Source organism: Hypanus sabinus (genome assembly GCF_030144855.1).
Source record: "Hypanus sabinus isolate sHypSab1 chromosome 24 unlocalized genomic scaffold, sHypSab1.hap1 SUPER_24_unloc_7, whole genome shotgun sequence".
NCBI lineage: Eukaryota > Metazoa > Chordata > Chondrichthyes > Myliobatiformes > Dasyatidae > Hypanus > Hypanus sabinus.
The window spans coordinates 249,043-272,500 of NW_026778950.1; the positions used below are offsets into that span (position 1 = coordinate 249,043).

A 23,458-nucleotide genomic window follows, 5' to 3' on the forward strand; every position below is an offset into this window, starting at 1 on the left:
AGATAGGATCTACAAGTATTTGGATAGACAAGGACTTATTAGAAAAAGTCAGCATGGCTTTGTGTATGGTAGGTCATGTTTAACCAATCTATTAGAGTTTTTCGAGGAAGTTACCAGGAAAGTGGATGAAGGGAAGGCAGTGGATGTTGTCTACATGGACTTCAGTAAGGCCTTTGACAAGGTCCCGCATGGGCGGTTAGTTAGGAAGATTCAGTCGCGAGGTATACATGGTGAGGTAGTAAATTGGATTAGACATTGGATCAATGGGAGAAGTCAGAGAGTGGTAGTGGAAGATTGCTTCTCTGACTGGAGGCCTGTGACTAGTGGTGTGCCACAGGGATCAGTGCTGGGTCCATTGTTATTTGTCATCTATATCAATGATCTGGATGATAATGTGGCAAATTGGATCAGCAAATTTGCTGATGATACAAAGATTGGAGGTGTAGTGGACAGTGAGGAAGGTTTTCAAAGCTTGCAGAGGGATTGGACCGGTTGGAGGAATGGGCTGAAAAATGGCAGATGGAGTTTAATACAGACAAGTGTGAGGTATTGCACTTCGGAAGGTCAAACCAAGGTAGAACATACAAGGTAAATGGTAGGGCACTGAGGAGTGCAGTAGAACAGAGGGATCTGGGAATACAGATACAAAATTCCCTAAAAGTGGCGTCACAAGTAGATAGGGTCATAAAGAGAGCTTCTCGTACATTGGCCTTTATAAATCAAAGTATTGAGTATAAGAGTTGGAATGTTATGGTGAGGTTGTATAAGACATTGGTGAGGACGAATTTGGAGTATTGTGTGCAGTTTTGGTCACCTAATTCCAGGAAGGATATTAATAAGGTTGAAAGAGTGCAGGGAAGGTTTACAAGGATGTTGCTGGGACTTGAAAAACTGAGTTACAGAGAAAGGTTGAATAGGTTAGGACTTTATTCCCTGGAGCGTAGAAGAATAAGGGGAGACTTGATAGAGGTATATAAAATTATGGTGGGTACAGATAGAGTGAATGCAAGCAGGCTTTTTCCACTGAGGCTAGGGGAGAAAAAAACCCAGAGGACATGGGTTAAGAGTGAAGGGGGAAAAGTTTAAAGGGAACATTGTGGGGTGGGGGTTCTTCACACAGAGAGTGGTGGGAGTGTGGAATGAGCTTCCAGATGAAGTTGTAAATGCCGGCTCATTTTTAACATTTAAGAATAACTTGGACAGGTACATGGATGAGAGGGGTTTGGAGGGATATGGGCCGAGTGCAGATCAGTGGGACTAGGCAGAAAAATGGTTCGGCACAGCCAAGAAGGGCCAAAAGGCCTGTTTCTGTGCTGTAATGTTCTATGGTTCTATGGAAGGAAAAGATGAAATGTGAAAGCAATCTAGCAAACAATATTAAAGTGGATAGTAAAAGCTTTTTCAAGTGTGTAAATAAAATAAAAGAGAGACCACTAGAAAATGAAGCAGGAGTAATAATAGTGGGACAAGGAGATGCAGATGAACTAAATGAATATTCTGCATCGGTCTTCACTGTGGAAGACACTAACAGTGTGCCAGATGTTGAAGGGTGTGAGGGAAGAGATGTGAGTGTTGTTACTATTGCAGGGGAGAAGGTGCTCAAATAGCTGAAAGAGCCAAGGATACATAAGTCACCTGGACCAGATGAACTGCACCCGAAGGTTCTGAAGGAGGTAGCATTGGAGATCGTGGCAGCATTAGCAATGATATTTCAAAATTCATTGGACTCTGGCCATAGTGCCAGATGACTGGAAAATTGCAAATGTCACTCTAAGAAAGGAGGAAGGCAGCAGAAAGGAAATTTTAGACCAGTTAGTCTGACCTCAGTGGTTGGGAAGATGCTGGAGTCTATTCACAAGGGTAACATTATAGATTGTTTGGTGAACATTGTGAACAAGTCAGCATTGTTTCCTTAAGGGAAAATCTTGCCTCACAACCCTGCCGGAATTCTTCGAGGAAATTACAAGGTGGATAGATCAAGGGGATGTAGTGGATGTTGTATATTTGGATTTTCAGAAGGCCTTTGACAAGGTGCCACACGTGAGGCTGCTTACCAAGTTAAGAGCCCATGGAATTACAGGAAAGTTACTAACATGGTTAGAGCAGCGAATGGGAATAAAAGCTGCTGGTGGTGTTCCTCAGGGGTCGGTGTTGGGACCTCTTCTTTTTATGCTGTATATCAATGATTTGATTGATGGAATAGATGGCTTTGTTGCCAAGTTTGTGGATGAAACGAAGATTGGTGGAGGGGCAGGTAGTCTTGAGGAAACAGGTAGGATGCCGAGTGACTTAGGCAGATTAGCAGAATGGGCAAGAAAGTGGCAAATGAATTACAATGTTGGAAAATGCATGATCATGCACTCGAGTAGTAGAAATAAATATGCTGACTATTTTCTAAATGGAGAAAATCCAAAAACCTGAGATGCAAAGGGACTTAGGAGTCCTTGTGCAGAACACCCCAAAGGTTGAACACTTGCTGCTTGAGTCAGTGGTGAGGAAGGCAAATGCCATGTTAGTATTCATTTCAAGAGGTCTAGAATACAAGAGCAGGGATGTGATGCTGAGGCTTTACAAGGCCCTGGTGAGGCCTCACCTTGAGTATTGTGAACGGTTTTGGGCTCCTCATCTGAGAAAAGATGTGCTGGCATTGGAGAGGGTCCAGAGGAGGTTCACAAGGATGATTCTGGGAATGAAAGGGTTATCATACGAGGAAAGTTTGATGGCTCTGGGATTTGACTTGCTGGAATTCAGAAGGATGAGGGGGGATCTCATCGAAACCTTTCAAATGTTGACAGGCCTAGACAGTGTAGATGTGGAAAGGATGTTTCCCATGGGGATAGTCAAGGACAAAAGGGCACATCCTCAGGATAGAGAGGTGTCCATTTAAAACAGAGAATCAGAGAAATTTCTTTAGCCAGAGGGTGGTGAATTTGTGGAATTCATTACCACAGGCAGTTATGGAGGCCAGGTTGTTGGGTGTATTTAAGGTAGAGATTGATAAGTTCTTGATTGGACATGGCATCAAAGGTTATGGGGAGAATGCCGTGGAATGGGGCTGAGGAGGAGAAAAAAGGATCGGCCATGAAGGAATGGTGGAGCAGAGTCGATGGGCCAAATGTCTTCTGGTCTCATGAGTCAAAGTCTTACTACTCTGACTCAGACGACTCCAACGATGACTGCTCACGAGGCAATACCTCTCTTTTGTTTAGGAAAGCAGCGTCCATCAACAGCCAGGTTAGGCTGTGTTCTCACTGCTGCCATCAGGCCAAAGGTACGGGAGCCTCAGTACTTGTACCATCAGGTTCGGGAACAGTTAATACAAATTCAAATTCTTGTTATTTATTGCTCTATATTTATATTTGAATTTGCACAGTTTGTTGTCTTCCGCACTCTGGTTGATCTTTCATTGATCCTGTTATAGTTACTATTCTATCGGTTTGCAGAGTGTACCCACAGGGAAATTAATCTCAGGGTTGCACCTGGTAGTGTGGTACCTCCTTCCTAATGGCAACAGTCCGCTTGGTCTGGACAGCCTCCCCACGACAGCGCTCTGTGTCCGTGTGCTCGGTACCTGGGATGTACTGGGCATATCTACTACTTCGTTAGGAATTTGAGGAGACTCGTTACCAAAGACTTTAGCAAACTTCCACAGACGTACGGTGGAGAGCATTCTGACCGGTTACATCAATGTCTGGTAGGGAGGGGCCACTGCACAGGATCAGAAAAAGCTGCAGAAAGTTGTAAACTCAGCCAGCACCATCTAGGGCACAAACCTCCCCAGCATAAAACCATATAACAATTCAGAATGCGATGCCTGGGAACTGCAGCATCAGAGGTGCAGTGGGACTGAAGAGTCCTCAAGCAAGACTCCCAGAAGGTTAATTTACAGGCTGAGCCTGTGGTAAAGAAATAAATGCAATGTTAGCATTTATTTCAAGGTGAATAGAATATAAAAGCAAGGAGATAAGACACTAGGCCGCATTTACAATATTGTCAACAGTTTTGGGCCCCACGTCTCAGAAAGGATGTGTTGTCATTGGAGAGGGTCCAGAGGAGGTTCATGAGGATGATTCTGGGAATGAAGGGGTTAACATATGAGGAGCATTTGTCAGCTTTGGGCCTGTACTCACTGGAATTTAGAAGAATGAGGGGGGATCTCATTGAAACCTACCGGATGTTGAAAGGTAGATGTGGAGAGGATGTTTCCTAAGGTGGGGGTATCCAGAACAAGATGGCACAGCCTCAAAATTGAGGGCGACCTTTTAGAATAGAGGTAAGGAGGAAGATTTTTAGCCAGAGAGTGGTGAAGCTGTGGAAAGCTCTGCCACAGTCTGTGTGTATATTTAAGGCAGAAGTTGATTGTTTCCTGATCGGTCAGAATATCAAAGGGTATGGTGAGAAGACAGGTGTATGGGGTTGTGTGGGGTCCAGGATCTGCCATGATGGAATGGTGGAGCAGACTCGATAGGCTGAATGGCTTAATTCTTATGGTCTTATGATAACCCGATCTGAGAGACAGATGTAATTCCCCCTGACGGTATTGCCCTGGACATGACTTTGAGAAAGTATTGTCAATGCAGTTGTGAAGGAGCAAATGTAAAACAATACCAACGTTTTCTGGTATTGTTTAATTGTCTGCCTACTGACATGTCCCTAAATCAATACAACAGACACACATTTTCCAATCTCCCTCGCAATCAAACTCCTCCACTAGCTGTCAATCAATCCCCAACCTGATCAATGCCCCTCTCCTAGCTGTCAGTGAATTCCCACCCCAATTGCCAATCATTCCCCTGCCTTAGCTGTCAATAAAACTCCTCCCCAGCTGTCAATCACTCCCCACCCCAGTTGTCAATCATTCCCCTCACCCAGCTGTCAATAAAACTCCTCCCCAGCTGTTTATTAAACTCCACCTAGCCAGCTGTCAATCATTCCCCACCCCAGTTGTCAATAAAATTCCTCCCCAGCTGTTTATTAAACTCCACCCAGCCAGCTGTCAATCACTCCCCACCCCAGCTGTCAATAAAATTCCTCCCCAGCTGTTTATTAAACTCCACCCAGCCAGCTGTCAATCATTCCCCACCCCAGCTGTCAATAAAATTCCTCCCCAGCTGTTTATTAAACTCCACCCAGCCAGCTGTCAATCACTCCCCACCCCAGTTGTCAATAAAATTCCTCCCCAGCTGTTTATTAAACTCCACCCAGCCAGCTGTCAATCATTCCCCACCCCAGCTGTCAATAAAATTCCTCCCCAGCTGTTTATTAAACTCCACCCAGCCAGCTGTCAATCATTCCCCACCCCAGCTGTCAATCATTCCCCTCACCCAGCTGTCAATAAAACTCCTCCCCAGCTGTTAATTAAACTCCACCCAGCCAGCTGTCAATCATTCCCAGCTGTCAATCATTCCCCACCCCAGCTGTCAATCATTCCCCTCACCCAGCTATCAATCATTCCCCTCACCCAGCTGTCAATAAAACTCCTCCCCAGCTGTTTATTAAACTCCACCCAGCCAGCTGTCAATCATTCCCCACCCCAGTTGTCAATCATTCCCCACCCCAGCTGTCAATCATTCCCCTCACCCAGCTGTCAATCATTCCCCACCCCATTTGTCAATCACTCCACACCCAGCTGTCAATCATTCCCCTCACCCAGCTGTCAATAAAACTCCTCCCCAGCTGTTTATTAAACTCCACCCAGCCAGCTGTCAATCATTCCCCTCCCCAGCTGTCAATCATTCCCCACCCCAGCTGTCAATCATTCCCCTCACCCAGCTGTCAATCATTCCCCACCCCATTTGTCAATCACTCCCCACCCCAGCTGTCAATCATTCCCCTCACCCAGCTGTCAATAAAACTCCTCCCCAGCTGTTAATTAAACTCCACCCAGCCAGCTGTCAATCATTCCCCACCCCAGCTGTCAATAAAACTCCTCCCCAACTGTTAATTAAACTCCACCCAGCCAGCTGTCAATCATTCCCCTCCCCAGCTGTCAATCATTCCCCACCCCAGTTGTCAATCATTCCCCACCCCAGCTGTCAATCATTCCCCACCCCAGCTGTCAATCATTCCCCTCACCCAGCTGTCAATCATTCCCCACCCCAGCTGTCAATCATTCCCCACCCCAGCTGTCATTAAAACTCCTCCCCAGCTGTTAATTAAGCTCCACCCAGCCAGCTGTCAATCATTCCCCTCCCCATCCCTGCAGTTTGTCAATCAAAGTCGCGGCTCCGCCTCTCCCTTACGTCACCGATCGGCTCCGTCGCCGCCGCCCCGGTTCACGCTGACCTCAAAGAAGCCCCTCCCCGCTGCTCCGGGAACGAATATTAATAAGCGGAAGCGGAAGCGTCGCCATTTTATCGCGGCGGAGGGAGAAAATCGGCGGAGGGACCGGAGGGATTGGGTGAGTGAAGTTACTGGAGGTGGTGAGCGGGGTAGTGGAGTGAGTGAGGAGGGGAGGTTAGGAGAGGAGGACACTGAATGAGGGTGGTGTAGGGTGTGGTAATGAGGGAGGAGGGAGTTTCGTGTGAAGATCTCATAGGGAGGGTATGTAGGAGGGTAATGGAGGATGTCAGAGGTGACGTGTGTGGGAGTGAGGGTGAAGGTGCCAGAGGGGTGGGGGAAGGAGGGTTGAGTTCGGTTGCCGGAGGTGATGAGGGGGAGATGTAGTGTTTGTGTGTTACAGTGCCGAGGATGAGTGAGGTGAGGGGCCGGAGGGGAGCTGGGTGAGGGTGTGAGAAGGTGTTAGGTTCAGGATTGATTAGCATTCAAGCACACAGGAACACAGCTCAAGTAAACTGCATTGGAGGTGAGGACGAGAGGGGAGTGAGGTGAGGGGCCGGAGGGGAGCTGGGTGAGGGTGTGAGAAGGTGTTAGGTTCAGGATTGATTAGCATTCAAGCACACAGGAACACAGCTCAAGTAAACTGCATTGGAGGTGAGGACGAGAGGGGAGTGAGGTGAGGGGCCGGAGGGGAGCTGGGTGAGGGTGTGAGAAGGTGTTAGGTTCAGGATTGATTAGCATTCAAGCACACAGGAACACAGCTCAAGTAAACTGCATTGGAGGTGAGGACGAGAGGGGAGTGTGGTGAGGGGCCGGAGGGGAGCTGGGTGAGGGTGTGAGAAGGTGTTACGTTCAGGATTGATTAGCATTCAAGCACACAGGAACACAGCTCAAGTAAACTGCATTGGAGGTGAGGACGAGAGGGGAGTGTGGTGAGGGGCCGGAGGGGAGCTGGGTGAGGGTGTGAGAAGGTGTTAGGTTCAGGATTGATTAGCATTCAAGCACACAGGAACACAGCTCAAGTAAACTGCATTGGAGGTGAGGACGAGAGGGGAGTGTGGTGAGGGGCCGGAGGGGAGCTGAGTGAAGTGGATGGTGATCGCAGAGAGCTGGGTGAGGGTGTGAGAAGGTGTTAGGTTCAGGATTGATTAGCATTCAAGCACACAGGAACACAGCTCAAGTAAACTGCATTGGAGGTGAGGACGAGAGGGGAGTGTGGGCGGGAGAGATGGATGACGCGTGCGTGGATTTGAGTGAGAAAGCGGTAGAGAGGGAAGCACAGCGTTGCACATAACGCACGAACTGAGGAAAGTAATTAATTCTACAAATGAATTACTCATAGATAATCAAAGTAAGTGTATAAATGAAATATTGTAGGGTGCAGGATAAATCATCTAGTGTCACTTTGAATGCAGTGCCGCAGGGAGTTCAGTAGTTTGGTGGCCTGAGGGAAGAACCTGTCCATTGTTGTCTTTATGCCTCAGAGTCTCCTGCCTGATGGTAGAAAGTCAAAGAGTATGCTGGATGGATGGGTGGGATCCTTAATGACACTGAGGGCCGTGTATACACAGCGCTGCTGATAAATGTCCCTGATGGATGGTAGGGAGATCTCTGTGATCCTCTCACCATTCTCACGGTCCTTTGTAGGTGCTTCCGGTCCGATGCTCGGCTGCTCCCAGAGCAGATGGAGATGCAGCCGCTTGTGCTCCTGTGGTGCCCCAATCTCCTCAGGAAGTGGAGGCTGTGCTTTCTCAGACAGGGTGGTGATAGTGAGGTGAGATCAAGGAGGGGAGGGAGAGAAGATGAGAGTGAGGGATAGAGAGTGAGTGTGAAGGGAAGTTGGGAGGTGGTGGGAACGACAGGATGAGAAGTGGACAGGGTAGGGATGGGAGACACTGATGGAAGGTGGGGGGAGGCCATAGAGTTGGAGAAGCTGAAACTGGAAGGAAGGGGCTGATCAGGGAAATTTGCACTAAGGATTGAATCTCCTCCCACAGAAAGAGAGAGAGAGTATGCACCAGCATTCTCTTGTTAAATAATCAGTATCTGGTTTGATATCACTAGCATATGTCATGCAATGGGTTGTTTTGTGATAACAGTACAGTTCATTACATAATAAACTATACTGAGGTGGTTCATTATCCATTCAGAAATGTGATGATAGAGGGAAAGAAGCTGTTCTCTCCTCTCTTCCCCCCCCCCCCCACAATTTTGAGAATCTCACAAAAGAGGGAGCACTCCCCACTTCCTCAGGAGGCGAAACAAATTCAGCACGTCCCCATCGACTTTCACAGATGCCCCACAGAAAGCATCTGATCCGGATCATCACAGCTCGGAACGGCAACTGCTCCGCCCGGGACCGCAGGAAACCGCAGAGAGTTGTGGACACACAGCTCAGCACAGCACGGAAACCAGTCTCCCCTCCATGGACTCTGTCCACACTTCCCACTGTCTCAGTAAAACAGCCAGCGTGATCAAATACCCCACCCGCACCGGACATTCTCTCTAACCTCCACCCCCCCCCCCCCCGGGCAGAAGATACAAAAGCCTGAAAGCACGTCCCACCAGGCTCGAGGACAGCTTCTACCCCGCTGTTATCAGACTATTGAACGGTCCCACCAGTACGATAAGACAGCTTCTACACCGCTGTTATCAGACTATTGAACGGTCCCCCAGTACGATAAGACAGCTTCTACACCGCTGTTATCAGACTATTGAACGGCCCCCCAGTACGATAAGACAGCTTCTACCCCGCTGTTATCAGACTATTGAACGGCCCCCCAGTACGATAAGACAGCTTCTACCCCGCTGTTATCAGACTATTGAATGGTCCCCCAATATGATAAGACAGCTTCTACCCCGCTGTTATCAGACTATTGAACGGCCCCCCAGTACGATAAGACAGCTTCTACCCCGCTGTTATCAGACTATTGAACGGCCCCCCAGTACGATAAGACAGCTTCTACACCGCTGTTATCAGACTATTGAACGGCCCCCCAGTACGATAAGACAGCTTCTACCCCGCTGTTATCAGACTATTGAATGGTCCCCCAATACGATAAGACAGCTTCTACCCCGCTGTTATCAGACTATTGAACGGCCCCCCAGTACGATAAGACAGCTTCTACCCCGCTGTTATCAGACTATTGAACGGTCCCCCAATACGATAAGACAGCTTCTACCCCGCTGTTATCAGACTATTAAACGGTCCCGCAGTACGATAAGACAGCTTCTACCCCGCTGTTATCAGACTATTGAACGGTCCCACAGTACGATAAGACAGCTTCTACCCCGGTGTTATCAGACTATTGAACGGTTCCCCAGTACGATAAGACAGCTTCTACCCCGCTGTTATCAGACTATTGAACGGTCCCCCAGTACGATAAGACAGCTTCTACCCCGCTGTTATCGGACTATTGAATGGTCCCCCAGTACGATAAGACAGCTTCTACCCCGCTGTTATCAGACTATTGAATGGTCCCCCAGTACGATAAGACAGCTTCTACCCCGCTGTTATCAGACTATTGAACGGTCCCCCAGTACGATAAGACAGCTTCTACCCCACTGTTGCCATGAATGAACCTGTCATACACTAAAAAATAAACCTGACAAAGGGTCTCGGCCCGAAACGTCGACAGTGCTTCTCCCTATTGATGCTGCCTGGCCTGCTGCGTTCCACCAGCATTTTGTGTGTGTTGCCTGAATTTCCAGCGTCTGCAGATTTCCTCGTGTTCATGATCTATCTCATGGTTTTTGCACTTTGTTCACCTGCACTCCAGTTTCTCTGTAACCCCAGCGGTATATTTTGCATTCTGTTCTGTGTGTCGACCCTCAATGTTTTGCTGAAGGGTTTGTGTGGATGGCAAGCAAGAGTGTTTCACTTCCTCTCTCTGCATGTGACAGTCATTAGACCAGAGTACATAGGAACAGAATTACTCCCTTCGGCCCATCCATTGACTCCTCTCCATGGCTGATTTATTATCCCTCTCAACTCCATTCTCCTGCCTTCTCTCCATAACCTCCAACGCCCTGATAAATCAACCTCCACGTGAAATATACCCAAATACTTTGCCTCCCACAGCCATTAGTGGCAATTAATTCCACAGATTTGCCACCTTCTGGCTAAAGAAATTCCTACTCATCTCTGTTCTAAACGAATGTTCATCTGAGGCTGTGTCCTCTGGTCCTAGACTCCCCCACTATGGGAAACATCCTCTCCACATCCACTCTGTCTGTGTCCTCTGGACCTAGACTCCCCCACTACAGGAAACATCCTCTCCACATCCATTCTGTCTGTGTCCTCTGGTCCTAGACTCCCCCACTACAGGAAACATCCTCTCCACATCCACTCTATCTGTGTCCTCTGGTCCTAGACTCCCCCACTATAGGAAACATCCTCTCCACATCCACTCTATCTGTGTCCTCTGGTCCTAGACTCCCTCACTATAGGAAACATCCTCTCCACATCCACTCTATCTGTGTCCTCTGGTCCTAGACTCCCCCACTATAGGAAACATCCTCTCCACATCCACTCTATCTGTGGTCCTAGACTCCCCCACTATAGGAAACATCCTCTCCACATCCACTCTATCTGTGACCTCTGGTCCTAGACTCCCCCACTACAGAAAACATCCTCTCCACATCCACTCTATCTGTGTCCTCCGGTCCTAGACTCCCCCACTACAGGAAACATCCTCTCCACATCCACTCTATCAGTGACCTCTGGTCCTAGACTCCCCCACTATAGGAATCATCCTCTCCACATCCACTCTATCAGTGACCTCTGGTCCTAGACTCCCCCACTATAGGAAACATCCTCTCCACATCCACTCTATCTGTGACCTCTGGTCCTAGACTCTCCCACTATAAGAAACATCCTCTCCACATCCACTCTATCTGTGTCCTCTGGTCCTAGACTCCCCCACGATAGGAAACATCCTCCCCACACCCACTCTATCTGCGTCCTCTGGTCCTAGACTCCCCCACTATAGGAAACATCCTCTCCACACCCACTCTATCTGCGTCCTCTGGTCCTAGACTCCCCCACTACAGGAAACATCCTCTCCACATCCACTCTATCCAGGTCTTTCAAAATTTGTTAGTTTTAATGAGGACCCCCCCCCCCACTCTTCTAAATTCCAGTGAGTGCTGGTCCGGAGCCATCAGTCGCTGCTTATACGACAAGCCTTTCATTCCCAGATTATTCTCGTGAGCCTTCTCTGAGCCCTTTCCAAGCACATCCTTTCTTCAATAAGGGGCCCAAAACTGTCCACAATACTCCCAAGTGTGGTCTGACTTTACAAAGTCCATGCTTTTGTATTCTAGTCCTCTTGAGTGGAATGCTTACATCACATTTGCCTTCCCCACCACAGACTCAACCTGCAAGTTAAACCACAAGCCCCTCTGACCCCAGCAGTGATTTCATGGTTATATTGTATTCCTGACAGGTCCGTTTCCCAGGGAGGAAATGGCTCACATACTGATCCTGGCCAGTGACCTGGTTCACGGACAACACTCAAATGCAGTACTGTTGACAGTGAAGATCTTTATCAAAATTTACAGAGGGATCTTGATCACATGGGGAAGTGGCAGAGGAACAGCAAATACAGTTTAATTGAGATCGGTGTGTGGTCAGCGGGTGCTGAATCTGCCTAATTCTTGCCACAGGTGGCTGTGGAGGCCAGTGCATTGGGTATATTTAAAGCCAAAGTTCTTGAGTAGTCAGGGCATCAAAGGTTACAGGGAGAAAGGAGGGGGCTGGGGTGAGAGGCATAATGCATCGACCATGATGGAATGGCAGAGCAGACTCAAAGTGCTGAATGACCTATTCTGCTCCCTAAGTCTTATCACGAGCAGACCACATTATCTAGATCACAAGGTAGAAATTTTTTACATTTGCTATTTAATAAACATGGTATTTTTTCAAATTCTCTAGTGGGTTATGGACTTGCACAGTGAGCTCCCCCTGGGGAGTGTTGTAGAACAGCAGTACGGGGTCCAGGCACATGGTTCCATGACAGTAGAGTCTAAAATAGACAAGGACTTTGGAGAACAGAAGGATCCAGTGGTCCAAAAGAACATAGAAATAGGAGCAGGAGTTGGTCATCCGGCTCATCGAGCCTGCCCCGCCATTCAATAAGATCTGTCTGTAAACTCAGCTCCATCTACCTGCCTTTTCCCCATAACCCTTACTATGTAAAAATCTATCTAACTGTATCTTAAATATATTTAGTGAAAGTATTAACTGCTTCCCTGGGCAGAGAATTCCACAGATTCACCACTCTCTGGGAAAAACAGTTTCTCCTCATCTCCGTCCTAAATCTTCTCCCCTGAATCTTGAGGCAATGTCTCACCTACCAATGGAAACAACTTTCCTACTATTTTATCTATCCCTTTCAAAATTTTGTATGTTTCTATAAGATCCGCTCTCATTCTTCTGAATTCCAGAGAGTACAGTCCCAGGTGACTCAATCTCTCCTCGTAAGTTAACCCCCTCATCCCTGGAATCAACCCGGTGAGCCTCCTCTGCACCACCTCCAAAGCCAGTATATCCTTCCTCAAGTATGGAGACCGGAACTGCACACAGTACTCCAGGTGCGGCCTCACCAGTACCCTGTATAGTTGCAACACAACCTCCCTGCTCTTCAGTTCAATCCCTCTAGCACGTTCCATTTGCCTTCTTAATAACCTGTTGCACCTGCAAGCCATCTTTTTGTGATTCATGCACAAGTCCCAAGTCCCTCTGCACAACAGCATGCTGCAATCTTTCACCGTTTAAATAATAATCTGCTCTTCTGTTATTCCTTCCAAAGTGGATGATCTCGCATTTACCAGTGTTGTTTTCCATCTGCCAGACCTTGGCCCACTCACTTATCCTATCTATATCCCTCTGCAGACTCTCCACATCCTCTGTACAATTTGCTTTTCCACTCAGTTTAGTGTCATCAGCACTAAATTTTGCTATGCTACACTCAGACTCTCTTCCAAATCATCAATGTAAATGGTAAACATCTGCGAGCCCAGCACTGACCCCTGCGGCACCCCACTCACCACAGACTGCCAACTGGAGAAACACCCACTTATACCAACTCTCTGCCTTCTATTGGTTAACCAATCCACTATCCACGTCAATACACTTCTTCCAACTCCATGCAAATAAGTCTCTTGTGCGGCACCTTATCAAATGCCTTCTGGAAATTCAAGTATACAACATCCACCTGTTCCCTCTATCCACTGCACTCATTATGTCCTCAAAGAACTCCAGTAAGTTTGTCAAACAGGACCTGCCCTTTTCAAAATCTATGCTGTGTCTGTCTAATGGAACCACTAGTTTCTAAATGTTTTGCTATTTCTTCCTTAATGACAGCTTCAAGCATTTTCCCGACTACAGATGTTAAGCTAACTGGCTTATAGTTGCCCGTCTGTTGCCTACATCCTTTTTTAAAAAGTGGCGTGACATTTGCTGTCCTGTAATCCGCCAGGACCTGCCCAGAGTGTAGAGAATTTTGGTAAATGATTACCAACGCATCTACTATAACCTCCGCCAATTCCCTCAGCACCCTGGGATGCATCCCATCAGGACCAGGGGACTTCTCTACCTTCAGGCCCTCTAGTTTGCTCGTCACTATCTCTTTAGTGACAGTGATTTTATCGATGTCCTCACCTCCCATTTCGTCCATAATACCGTGAAGACTGACACAAAATAGCCGTTCAATGCCTCAGCCATTTCCATATCACCCAATATTAATTTCCCCTTCTCGTCTTCCAAGGGACCTACGTTGACTTTAGCCACCCTCTTCTGCTTTATATACAGTATTCATAAAAACTTTTGCTATCTGTTTTTGTATTGTGGTAATTTACTTTCATACTCTATCTTACCTTTCCTTATTTCTTGTTGTTCTCTGTTGCTTTTTAAAGTTTTCCCAAACCTCTAGTCTCCCACTACTCTTTGCGACTTTGTACACATGAGCTTTTCATTTGACACTGTCTTTTATTTCCTTAGTTATCCAAGGCTGGATCTCCCCGCACTTCCTGACCTTACTTTTGACTGGAATATACTTTTGTTGAGCACTGTGAAAAATCTCTGAAAGTATTCCACTGTTCCTCAACTGTCCTGCCAAGTAGCCTGTGCTCCCAATCCTCCCTCATCCCGTTGTAGTCTCCCTTGTTCAAGCATAATACACTAGTTTTAGATCTAACTATTTCATCCTCCATCTGAATGCAAAATTCAATCATACTATGATCACTCTTTCTAAGAGGATCCCTGACTATGAGATTGTTAATTTTATCTGTATCATTTATCTGTAGGACTAGATCCAAGATATCATTTTCCCTTGTAGGTTCACCTCAAGAAAGCCATCACGGATACATTCTATGAAGCCCTCCTCAAGACTTCCTTGACCAACCCGATTCACCCAATCCATGACAACTGCTGTTCTGTTCTTACAAGCCTCAATTATTTCTTGGTTTATCGCCTCTGCCACTGCAGTATTTTTATTAGGTGGCCCATAGACAACTCCCACCAGTGATTTTTTTTTCCCCATCACTGCAGTATTCTTAATCTCTACCCAGATGCACTCAACATTCTGCTCCATAGATCTTATATCATCTCTCACAATTGCCCTGATCTCATCCTTAATCAAGAGTGCCTTTGCCTTCCTGCCTACCTTTCCGTATTACCTGATCCCCTTGGATATTTAATTCCACATCATCTCCACCTTGCAACCAGATTTCTGTAATGGCCACTGAATCATAAGCCTTGGTATTGATCTGTGCCACAAGTTCACTAACCTCGTTTCTAATACTACGGGCATTTAGATAAAGTGCCCTTATACTCATTGTCCTTTTAGAATCTAGTGACCTATGCGATTTTTGCTTTTTACTTTTATAAACTCTTACATTTTCCTTCACTAACTCTAGCTTTGGTCTCTGCATCGCCTCCCTCTTCTTTTCTGTGTGGGTTCCCATCCCCCTGCCATATTAGTTTAAAACCTCCCCAACAGCACTAGCAAACAATCTCCCTAGGACATTGATTCCGGCCCTGCCCAGATGTAGACTGTCCGGATGGTACTGGTCCCTCCTCCCCCAGAAGCAGTTCCAATGCCCCAAGAATCTGAAACCCTCCCTCCTGCACCACTACTCAAGCCACATAGCTATCTTGCTATTCCAACTCTCGCTGGCACATGGCACCAGTAATAATCCTGAGATTACCTACTCTTTAATTTATCTCCTAGCTCCCTAAATTCAGCTTGTAGGACCTCATCCTGCTTTCTCCCTATATCAAAAGAGGTGGGGCATGGCACCGTTGATCAGATATAGTGTCACGGCTGCAGGAAAGGTGGACACAATGGAGGGATTGTCTACAGAGTCTCTGTGGGTGGAGATTAGGAACAGGAAGGGGTCAGTAACTCTACTGGGTGTTTTTTATGGGCTGGCCAATAGTAACAGGGATAACGAGGAGCAGATAGGGAAACGGATCCTGGAAAGGTGTAATAATAACAGATTTGTCATGATGGGAGATTTTAATTTCCCAAATATCGATTGGCATCTCCCTAGAGCAAGGGGTTTAGGATGGGGTGGAGTTTGGTAGGTGTGTTCAGGAAGGTTTCTTGACACAGTATGTAGATAAGCCTACAAAAGGAGAGGCTATACTTGATTTGGTATTGGGAAATGAACCTGGTCAGGAGTCAGATCTCTCAGTGGGAGAGCATTTTGGAGATAGTGATCATAATTCTATCTCCTTTACCATAACATTGGAGAGAGATAGGAACAGACAAGTTAGAAAAGTGTTTAATTGGAGTAAGGGGAATTATGAGTCTTATCAGGCAGGAAATTGGAGGCTTAAATTGGAAATAGATGTTCTCAGGGAAAAGTATGGAAGAAATGTGGCAAATGTTCTGGAGATATTTGTGTGGAGTTCTGTATAGGTACGTTCCAATGAGACAGGGTAGCTGTGGTAGGGTACAGGAACAGTGGTGTACAAAGGCTGTAATTAATCTAGTCAAGAAGAAAAGAAAAGCTTACAAAAGGTTGAGAGAGCTAGGTAATGTTAGAGATCTAGAAGATTATAAGGCTAATAGGAGGGAGCTTAAGAAGGAAATTAGGAAAGACAGAAGGGGCCATGAGAGGGCCTTGACAGGCAGGATTAAGGAAAACCCTAAGGCATTCTACAAGAGGATAAATGAGGACATGAAAGAATAGGACCTATAAAGTGTAACAGTGTGTATGGAACCAGAGGAAATAGCAGAGGTACTTAATGAATACTTTACTTCAGTATTCACTATGGAAAAGGATCTTGGTGATTGTAGTGCTGACTTGCAGCAGACTGAAAAGCTTGAGCATGTAGATATTAAAGAGGATGTGCTGGAGTTTTTGGAAAACATCAAGTTGGGTAAGTCTCCAGGACCAGACAAAATGTACCCCAGGCTACTGTGGGAGGTGAGGGAGGAGATTGTTGAGCCTCTGGCGATGATATTTGTATCATCAATGGAGACGGGAGAGGTTCCGGAGGATTGGAGGGTTGCGGATGTTATTCCATTGTTCAAGAAAGGGAGTAGAGATAGCCCAGGAAATTATAGGCCAGTGAGTCTCACCTCAGTGGTTGGTAAGTTGATGGAGAAGATCCTGAGAGGCAGGATTTATGAACATTTGGAGAGGCATAAAATGATTTGGAGTAGTCAGAATGGCTTTGTAAAGGACAGGTTGTGCCTTACAAGCCTGATTGAATTCTTAGAGAAAGTAACAAAACACATTGATGAAGATGTAGTGTATATGGATTTCAGCAAGGCATTTAATAAGGTACCCCATGGGAGGCTCATTGAGAAAGTAGGGAGACATGGGATTCAAGAGGACATTGCTTTGTGGATCCAGAACTGGCTTGCCCACAGAAAGCAAAGAGTGGTTGTAGACGGGTCATATTCTGCATGGAGGTCAGTGACCAGTGGTCGGCCTCAGGGATCTGTTCTGGGACCCTTACTCTTTGTGATTTCTATAAATAACCTGGATGAGGAAGTGGAGGGTTGGGTTAGTAAGTTTGCTGATGACACCAAGGTTGGAGGTGTTGTGGATAGTGTGGAGGGCTGTCAGAGGTTACAGTGGGACATTGATAGGATGCAAAACTGGGCTGAGAAGTGGCAGATGGAGTTCAACCCAGATAAGTGTGATGTGGTTCACTTTGGTAGGTCAAACATGATGGCAGAATACAGTATTAATGGTAAGATTCTTGGCAGTGTGGAGAATCAGAAGGATCTTGGGGTCCGAGTCCATAGGACGCTCAAAGCAGCTGCGCAGGTTGACTCTGTGGTTGAAAAGGCGTATGGTGTATTGGCCTTCATCAATCGTGGAATTGAATTTAGGAGCCAAGAGGTAATGTTGCAGCTATATAGGACCCTGGTCAGACCCCACTTGGAGTACTGTGCTCAGTTCTGGTCGCCTCACTACAGGAAGGATGTGGAAACCATAGAAAGGGTGCAGAGGAGATTTACAAGGATGTTGCCTGGATTGGGGAGCATGGCTTATGAGAATAGGGTGAATGAACTCAGCCTTTTCTCCTTGGAGCGAAGGAGGATGAGAGGTGACCTGAGAAAGATGTATAAGATGATGAGAGGCTTTTTCCCAGGGCTGAAATGGTTGCCACAAGAGGACACAAGTTTAAGGTGCTGGGGAGTAGGTACAGAGGAGATGTCGGGTAAGAAGTTTTTTACTCAGAGAGTGGTGAGTGTGTGGAATGGGCTGTCAGCAACGGTGCTGGAGGCGGATAAGATAGGGTCTTTTAAGAGGCTTTTAAGATAGGTACATGAAGCTTAGTAAAATAGAGGGTTATAGGTAAGCCTTATAATTTCTAAGGCAGGGTCGTGTTCGGCACAACTTTGTAGGCCGGAGGGCTTATATCATGCTGTAGGTTGTCTATGTTTCTATTAGTACCTGCATGCACCACGACAGCTGGCTGCTCACCCTCCCCTTTCAGAATGCCCTGCAGCCTCTCCGAGACACCTGGGAGGCAACACACCATACGGGAGTCCTGTTTGCAGCTACAGAAGTTCCTCTCTATTCCCCTTACCGTGGAATCCCCTACCACAACAGCTCTGCCACTCTTTTGCTTGCCTTCTTGCGCAGCAGAGCCACCCACGGTGCCATGATCCTGGCAGCTGTTGCCTTCACCTGATGAGCCATCTCCCCCAACAGACTCCAAAGCGGTACATCTGTTTTGGAGGGAGATGACCGCAGGAGACTCCTGGACTACCTCTTGCTACTACTCTTCCTGTTGGTCACCCTTTCCCCATCTTTCCTTAGATCCTTAAACTGCGGTGTGACCAACTCAATGAATCTGTTATCCGCAACATTCTCAGCATCTCGGATGCTCCAAAGTGAGTCCAGGCACATGTTTCCTTGAAAGTGGAGTCACAGGTCGACAGGGACTTTGGGGAGTGTTGTAGGACAGAGGGACCCAGGGACATGGCTTCCAGAAAGTGGAGTTTCAAGTAGACCCGGATGAGGAAGAAGCTGTTTGTCACACTGCCCTTCATTAGTCAGGGCACTGAGTACAGGAGTTGGGATGTTACGTTGCCGTTGTACAAGATGTTGGTGAGACCGCACTTGGAGTATTGCGTTCAGTTCTTGTCACCCTGCCATTGAGCTGGGAAGGGTGCAGAATACAAGGACAAAGTTCTGCATAGGGAGTTGGGTGCTAAGCTAAAGGCACGGGTTGTGATCTCAGGACTGATACCCATACCATATGCTAGTGAACCCAGAACTTGGAAGATTATACAGTTGGTGTTGGCGGGAGTGCGTAAGATTTTTGGTTCATTGAATTCTGTTCCAGGGAAGGAGGACATGCACCTGAACTGGAGGGGACTAATATCCTAACAAGAAAGTTTGTTAATGCTGCACAGTGGAGGTTTAAGGCAAACACGAGGTAATCTGCAGATGCTGGAAATTCAAGCAACAGACACAAAATGCTGGTGGAACGCCGCAGGCCAGAGCAGACCAGGCAGCATCTATAGGGAGAAGCGCTGTCGATGTTTTGGGCCGAGACTCTTTGTCAGGACTACCTGGGGGTTTAAAATAGAGTTGCAGGGTGATGTAACTAGAGTGCTAGAACTGTTATTGGGGATGTTGTGGAGACAGATGAGGATAAGATCTCAGACAAAGTCAGGAATGAAAAGGATGAGATGGTGCAACTCGTGTCCTGAACTGCCTGTATTTCAACGCAGAAAGGCTGGTGAGCTCAGGGTATGGACCAACACCTGGAGTTATGACGGTGTAGCCATTAGTGAGACTTGGTTGCAGGAGGGGCAAGGCTGGCAGCTCAGTGTTCCAGGGTTTCGTTATTTTAGACACAACAGAGTGGGAGGGATTAGAGGAGTAGCATTACTAGTCGGCGAAAATGTCACGGTAGTGCTCTGTCGGGACCAACTGGAGAAATCGTCTCGTGAGGTGTTATGGGTGGAACTGAGAAATAAGGGTATGACCATGATAATAGGCCTATATTTCAGACCACACAACAGTCCTAGGGATTTAGAGGAACAGAGACTTTTGCGAGAAACATTAGCTTGTTATAGTAGGTGATTTGAACTTTCCACACATTGACTGGGAATCCTGCACTGTAATAGGACAAGATGGGATAGAGTTTGTCAAATGTGTTCAGGAAAGTTTCCTTAATCAGTACTTAGAAGTCCCAACGAGAGAGCATGTGATACTGGAACAGTGACTCGGGAATGAGGCAGAGCAGGTGACAGAAGTTTGTGTAGGGGATCACTTTGCATCCAGTGACCACAATGCCATCAGTTTCAAATAAATATGCAAAGAGATAGCTCTGGTCCGCAGGTTGAGATTCTAAATTGGAGAAAGGCCAGTTTTGATGGTACCTGGCAGTGGGATTGGGACAGGCTATTCTATGGCAAAAACGTACTTGGTTGGTGGGAGGCCTTAAAAAGTATAAAGCTTGTGTGTGCCTGTCAGAATAAAAGGTAAAAATAACAATTGTAGGGAACCATAGTTTTCACCAGATTTTGAGGCCTTGGTTAGGTGAGGGGAAAACTGGTGCGTAGCAGGTGGGAACAGATGAGGTCCGTACGGAGTATGAGAAATGGCAGAGAGAGAAATAAGGGCTAAAGGAAGGCAGACAAGGTGAAGGAATATCCTGACGGATTCTACAGATGAGTTAACAGCAAAAGGGGCAAAATTGGTCCTGTGGAAGATCAGAGTGGTGATCCATGTGTGGAGCCACAACAGAGGCTTAAATTAAATTAAATTAATTTTTTGCATCTCTGTTTACTCAGGAGACGGACACAGATGCTATGAAGTGAGACAAAGTGCCATCAAATTTATGGACCCTATACAGATTACAGAGGAAGAGATTTTGCTGTCCTGGGGCAAAAGTCCCCAGGGCCTGATCGTGTGTTCCCTTGAACCCTGTGGGAGGCAAGTGCAGAAATTGCCAGACCCCTAGCAGAGATATTTAAATCATCCTTAGCGACAGGTGAGGTACCAGAGGACTGGAGGATAGACAATGTTATTCCACTGTTAAAGAAGGGCTCTAAACCCAAACCAGGAAATTATAGGGCGTGAGACTGACATTAGTTGTGGGAAAGTTATTCTAATCTAGATCTGTAAGTATTTGGTTAGACACAGAGTGATAAAGGATCTTAGTTTTTTCCAAAAAAGTTACCAGGAAAGTGGATGACAGCAAGTCCATGGATGTCGCCTACATGGACTTCAGTAAGGTGTTGGACAAGGTCCCGCATGGGAGGCTGGTCAAGACGGTCCAGTCTCTCGGCATTCCGGGTGAGGTAGTGTATTGGATTAGAAATTGGCTTTGTGGGAGAAGCCAGAGAGTGGTAGGAGAGGGTTGCCCGCTGACTGGAGGCCAGTGACCAGCGATGCGTCTCAGGGATCAGTGCTGGGCCCGTTGTTGTTTGTCATCTCTATCAACAATAGGGATAATGTGGTTCAATGGATCAGCAAATTTGTGCATGACACCAAGATTGTGGGTGTAGTGGAGGGTGAGGAAGGATGTCATTGCTTGCAGAGGGATCTGGATCGGCTGGGAGACTGGCAGATGGAATTCAGTGCAGACGAGTGTGAGGGTTTGCACTTCAGTAGGACCAGTGAGGGTAGGACTTACACAGTGAGTGGTCGGGCACTGAGGAGTGAGGTAGAACAAAGGGATCTGGGAATGCAGGTCGATAATTCATTGAAAGTGGCGTCACAGGTTGCTAGGGTTGTAGAGAAAGCTTTGGCCTTCATAGATCAAAGTACTGAGTACAGGAGATGGGATGTTACTGTATGTTGTCGTTGTATAAGGCTGGGGGAGGGGGAGTGAGTGAGGCCTCATTTGGAGTATTGTGTGCCATTTGGGTCACCTACCTACAGGAAAGATGTAAATAAGGTTGAACGAGTACAGAGAAAATTTACAAGAATGTTGCTGGTTCTGGAGTTATAAGAAAAGTCAAATCAAGTGCATTATTATTTAACTATGTTCTCTAATGTATAGAGGAACAAGACATTTCTTCAAACCAGGGTGTAAAGCACACAACACATGGTGACTTATGAAGGCAAGATAAAATCTACAGATGTATCACATATAAATAATACCCTAATGTGCATTAATATTAAATATTGCAAGGTACGGAACAGATTAACTAGTGGCACTTCGAACACAATACGTCAGGAAGTTCAGAAGCCTCAAGACTTGGGGGAAGAAACTGTTTCTCATTCTGACCTCGTTTTTATGCTATGGACTCTCCCGCCTGATGGTAGAAAGTCAAAAAAGGATGATGGATGGATGGGTGGGATCCTTAATGATACTGAGGGCCCTGTGTACACAGCACTCCTGATAAATGTCCCAGATGGATGGAAGGGAGACCCCGATGATCCTCTCAGCTGTTCTCACAATCATTTGAAGTGTCTTCCACTCAAGCTCGATTGCTCCCATACCAGATGGAGGTGCAAATTGTCAGGATGCTCTCATTGGTGCTCCATTAAGACGGAGCCTTGCTTGCCTCAGATAGTGGAGGTGCTGCTGTGCAAAGTGATATTAAAGGACCAGGTGATGTCATCCATGATATGAACTCCCTGGACCTTGGTATACAACTCTCTCTCTATGGAGGATTGTATTTGCAGAGGGGATGGTTTGATTGAATAGACTAGGACCTTAATCCCTGGAGTGTAGGAGAAGGGTAGATTTGATAGAGGAATAAATAATTATGAGGGGTAGAGACAGGGTAAATGCAAGCAGGCTTTTTCCACAAGAGTTGGGTGGGACCATAACTAGAGGTCATAGGTTAAAGATGAAAGGTGAAAAGTTCAAGGGGAACATGAGGGGAAAATACTTCACTCAGAGGGTCCTCAGGACGAACAGCAGGGACCCTGTGGAGTGCTGTAGAGCAGAGCGACCCAGAGGTATAGAGACATGGTTTCCAGAAAGTGGAGTCACAGGTAGACGGGGACCCTGGGGAGTGCTGTAGAACAGAGCGACCCAGAGGTATAGAGACATGGTTTCCAGAGAGTGGAGTCACAGGTAGACAGGGACCCTGGGGAGTGCTGTAGAACAGAGCGACCCAGAGGTATAGAGACATGGTTTCCAGAAAGTGGAGTCACAGGTAGACGGGGACCCTGGGGAGTGCTGTAGAACAGAGCGACCCAGAGGTATAGAGACATGGTTTCCAGAGAGTGGAGTCACAGGTAGACGGGGACCCTGGGGAGTGCTGTAGAACAGAGCGACCCAGAGGTATAGAGACATGTTTTCCAGAAAGTGGAGTCACAGGTAGACAGGGCAGTGAAGAAGACGTTTGTCACTCTGGCCTTCTTCAGTCGGGGCACTGAGTACAGGAGTTGTGACGTTATATTGTGTTCAGTCTGGTCGCCCTGCTGTAGGAAAGATGCCATTGAGCTGGGAAGGTGCAGAGGAGATTTACGAGGGACTGAGTTATGGTGACATTTTGTGTAGGTTGGGACTTTATTCCTTGGAGTGTAGGAGACTTGAGGGGTGACCTCACAGAGGTTATAAAACCACGAGGGAGATAGGGTGAATGTGACAGTCTTTCCCCAAGGCTGAGGAATCAAGACCCAGAAGACACAGGTTTAAGGTAGGGAGAGAGATGTAATAGGAACCCGAGGAGCAATTCTTTCACCCTGAGGGTTGTTCACCTATGGAATGAGCTGCCAGAGGAAGTGGTTG

The 23,458-nt window shown here is 46.9% G+C and overlaps 1 protein-coding gene across 5 annotated transcripts in view; it reads left to right on the forward strand.

Moving 5' to 3' along the window:
- Positions 1-6,273: 6,273 nt before the first annotated feature.
- The window catches only part of epn1a (epsin 1a), a 104,301-nt gene continuing 87,116 nt past the window's right edge, over positions 6,274-23,458 (forward strand). For 2 of the 5 annotated variants that reach the window (XM_059957660.1, XM_059957659.1), the window contains exons 1-2: positions 6,275-6,400; positions 20,559-20,758. The gene's annotated coding sequence lies outside the window, so the exon portion shown is untranslated. Of the gene's footprint in view, positions 6,401-20,558; positions 20,759-23,458 lie in introns of all 5 variants that reach the window. The other 3 variants (XM_059957656.1, XM_059957658.1, XM_059957657.1) reach the window with 3 other exon arrangements.